This window comes from Cupressus sempervirens, chromosome 7 (genome assembly GCF_028749045.1).
Source record: "Cupressus sempervirens isolate cs-2001-9-10 chromosome 7, ASM2874904v1, whole genome shotgun sequence".
Taxonomy (NCBI): Eukaryota; Viridiplantae; Streptophyta; class Pinopsida; order Cupressales; family Cupressaceae; genus Cupressus; species Cupressus sempervirens.
Window position 1 is genome coordinate 924526668 of NC_143124.1, and position 4801 is coordinate 924531468.

The following is a 4801-nucleotide window of genomic DNA, read 5'->3' on the forward strand; positions in this document are numbered from 1 at the left end:
AGGCCTCCTAGAAACAAGGAAAGAGCTATAACTCACAAAAAACCTTAATAAGTACCCTTGGTGTATACTATAATTTTGTTCCCTATGACCAACCCTTGAATATTTTTTAGGTCTAGGGTTCTAGCAATGTCCGTATTGTGCAAATTCAGAAAACTCTACTTTAAAGGGTTTTGGAAGCAATATTGGTGTTTTCTTCTTTACAAGTGTCAAACTCTATACCCAGCCCCATCCTTTGAGTTTATATTCCTTCACACATTTATCCTACCTTACCAATTCAATATTTACCCATTCCAATCCTCTGTTCATCACAAGAACTCTTTACAATCATCTCATTGCACCTTGCCAAGCTTACCTGCTTGCCTAGGGATCGCTTATAAAAACAACATTTGGCCTTCTAAAACTTCCACACACCATATTCACATTATGTAAAGAGGCTATTTATTTTTCTCCAAGAGCCATGGTGGTTAGACAAAGGACACTCAAGCCATAGCCCATTTCATCCTTGCAACACAAAACTAGCCAGCAGGGTTATCAAAAGAAAATAATTTTCTAAACCTTATTGAATGTTTATTTGAAACCAAAAAAACTATACATGGATTCAAGACATGAACACAAAATCTTACTTCATCAAACATAGTTCTTTATTCAATCTAAAATTCCAATCAAAACTTCAAACTACACTTCAAATGCCCAAAAATTGTCATGTTGCTGGTGTTGTCTATACACCCAACTGCCTAACCCCTAGAACTAAGTTGGAAAATTCTTAAATATACTTCATCCTTCATCCTAGACTATAGTTCAAACCATAACTACCCAATTTGTTGCTTTTTCAAAAACTACCTAAAAAGTTGTCAATGCAACTTTTTGACAACTTTTGCAATTTTGCTCCTAGACTCTTCAAACTTGAAAATAAAGTTTTCAAACCTCCTAGGATGACCTTAGAATGAATAAGAACCATACTTACACACTCTTTTCCCTTTTTATGGAAATTTAGCTCATTTTTCCTCCTAGAGCAATTTTTGCAGTTTTCTCTTGTTTGGACCTAATTGACAAAATTATACTCCTAAACCAAAACCTATCAACTCTAACCTCCTAAACACACCTTGATACTTTATCACTAGTCCTTATTATTCCCATGGTTGGTTAGACTATCTACAAACCAAAAATTAGACTTAGGGTTTGACCTTATCCTAGGTGATTTTGGGACCTTCCTCCCTTTTTATAATTAGATTTCAGCCTAATAATTTATCTTATGTGTCTTATGACTAAAATGTTGGCCCCTATGGACTCTATGGGTGTAATTTTATATCCATCCACCTTTTCTTGATTACAAGTGTACTATTATTTTATGTAAATGAAAATATAACACCTATTCATAAAAAAAGTTTAAAATCATAACATTATTTAATCTTAACTATATTCTACTAACTAGTTTGAGAACATCTAACGCAACAAAGAACTAGAGGGTATATGCCAATATTTGTGTTACATTATAGTGATAAAAATAGGAAAATGTTTGTGTACGCATCTTTTGACCATTTTAATCCTTAAAAAAAAAATCCTTAGTATTTAAACTAGATTTGGTGTCCTATAAATATTTTTCTTATTGTATCTTCAAATTCTGAATGTAAACATCTCAAGTTATTCATTAACATTATGATCTACATAATTTTAAAATTTAGCACTGTTTAATTATAAGAATAATTGGCCACTTCTAATTTCCATTTTACCCCCATTGAATTATACACTTACCCTAATGTCAGTATAGTCATTGATCTCTTCCATTGCCTCAATGCTATTTCGGTAAGAGAGCTTTATTAATAAGTTCAACTCTCCTTAAGAAACCTACCACAAGACTTGGGTGCACATGCTTTCTCAAACAAAATAGAGAGATTATTTGTTTTTTCACTATCTACATCCATAAAAATATTCATTTAATTTAAATTCTACTTTTCAAACCACATGAGTTGGTATCTATAAGAGACAAAAGAGTTGTATTGAGTGGTTGAATATTCCTAGCTTGGTTGAAAAGATTAGCTTTCCATTAGGTAGTAACAGGGTTCAACATAAAACCTTGAATACTTGTTGAAAAATTAAGGCATTCTAATGTATACTAAATTAGATTTCTTCATGACACTTAAAAGTGTGGACTATCCTTTGCTAGTACTCCATCCTAGTATTGAAGAAGGGAACTCTTTTCAAAATCTATTACTTGACCTTTTAATTTCTTATCAAAGAATCTATTTCTTATCAAGGGATAAATCATTTTTGAGATCCCCTTTGAACAATCTTGCACATACTCTTTGCGAGTAACTCGTATTACAATATAAATAAACAAAGACTTAAAGATTCTCCATAATGAGGGTCATGCTTTTCTAGAAAAGAAGTCAAACAATTAGTTCTAGAGACATGGATTGGGGATAGGATAATTTACCATGGAATATGAATTTCTTTATATATTCTAATAAGAGGGAAATGAGAGCCTATCACGGACCATGTTAAATATCAAGTTTGATAATCCTAACTTCATTTTTACCCATGTTCATTAAATGAACAATGATCACATCAAGAATTTATTTTCCAACTGTAAATCTATTTGATCACTAGAAATAAGCTTTGAGAGGAAAGGCTTAATACCTATATTATAAATGTTATTGCATGAATTTCTCAAGCATAATAATTAAAGATTATTTTCTCTTAATACTTCCAAAATTCTCATAAGGCTAGGGTTTTCTTGCTTCATGCGAACTTTCAGTTTTTTTTGTGTACGGCCCTTCGCCTGCACTCCCCTTCTGTCAGCACTTGTCATACCGCATTTACTGTGGGAGCTTTAGGTTAGGATATAATGGCTCCGACCAACAGTGAACTAGTTGTTTCTGGTGTTCACGTTGCTGCTTCAGACTGCCATGGCGCTGCCACCGAACAAACGCCCGTGCAAGTTTGTCCCAAAGGTTTTCCACGAGGTAATCCTAATATTGTCCTTCCTTTGCAAGAATTTGATGCTGCATGTGACTGGTTAGAACAACATACCTTGATAGGGTATTTTGTTGGTAGGACTCCCCCTGAAGCTATGCTCAGAGAATGGGTCAACAAAAGTTGGACTCCTCATGGAGTCTGCCTTGACGCTATGCAAAACCTTACCAAAAGTTTTTTTAATTTCGCTTTGCTAACCCATTGCAAGAAAATGTGGTTTTTACCAACGGCCCTTGGTCTATGCTTTCCTCTTTGCTTGTTTTTCAGAAATGGTCCCGAGACTTCTCTGTCTCGGATGATAAAAAGCTTAGGGTTCCTGTTTGGGTTGAATTCCTAGGTCTACCCTTGCTCTTCTGGCCTTTTATTGAGTCTATTGCCCAAGCCCTTGGCAAAGTTGTTACCAAGGAGCCAGAGAAATTTTTTAATGCTCGCCCTCAGCGGTGTGTTTGTATTGAAGTTGATCTTTCTAAAGATCTCAAGGATTATGTGGAAATCCAGATTGGTGCTCAAACCTTCTCATAGAAGGTGCTTTACTTGAACCTACCTAACACCTGTTATAGGTGCCAGTCTACGGAACACAAGATCAGGGATTTCCCTTTGGCTACGCCTAGAGTCAAACCCTAGCCTAAAGCGATACCTGTCAAATAGGTCAAAGGAAAAAAAAAGGAATGGGTTACTGTTGGGCGCAAGGGCAGCCTGCCTTGAATCCTTTGGCCCCCAAGCCATCCTATGCGACAGTTATCGTGATTCCTCCTACTTCCACCAAAGTGTCAATGCCTGCTAGCGTGGAGACGCCAACGGCTTCCATTGCACTTGTTTCGATTTTGCAAGTTTCAAACCCTGCTGGTTCACAGGGGATTAAGGCAGGTGCTAGGGCCTCATCCTTAGCTGGGGCTCGTTCTCCTCTTGTAGTCTCTTCCATAGAACCACCAGCAACAAGGTGTTCTCGCAATCCTCCTGGACGTGTAGAGATATCAGGGGTAAAACGGAAGGCTGTAAGCCCAGAGGATTTCTCATCTAACTTCCACCCGGTTTCTACCTTTTTGCAGAATAGTTACTCCTCTCTGGAGGACGAGGATGATATGGAAGAGTTCTCATGAACTTCCTCTCTTGGAATGTTTGAGGTCTTACAGACCTCCCCAGAAAGTTCTATGTCCGGGATACCCATCATAGACTTGGGAATTTAGATTTTCTTTGCCTGCAAGAAGTTAAGATTTCTAGTTTCATGCTTTCTATTGCATGCCATGTCATTTGGCAGGATAGCATCATGTTTTCTTCTCAGCATGAAGCTGGCCGAGGTGGTGTAGTTACTCTCCTATCACCTTTCCTTCATTTTGCTATTATCTCGCACGGTTCTGACCCCACACCATATTATTTGGCTTTTGCTTTCCATTAACAATCATTCTTTTGGAGTCATTAATGTGTATGCCTCCAATGATGCTGTGGAAAGGGCACAAATGTGGGTTTGTCTTGCTGACAACTTGTCGCTAGCTACTTGGGTCATGTGTGGGGACTTCAATATGGTTGAAGTGGCCTCTAACAAAGATGGCATTCTGCCTTTTCGTTGGACAACTGGGGAAAGAGAAGCCTGGTTTTACATGCATCATAAATTGGGCCTTTTTGATCCCAATACTAGCCACCACCATGATAGTGGGGCCTGGTAAACTTGGTCCAATTTTCGAGCCGGTCCTAACCGCATATTGAAATGTCTTAATTGTGCTATGATCTCGACGCAATCTTTTTTTCCTTTTCTAAAGATTGTGATCTGCCTGTCATTCACCTGATAGATGTGACGTTGTCAGACCACTATCCTATTTATTTTGGCATT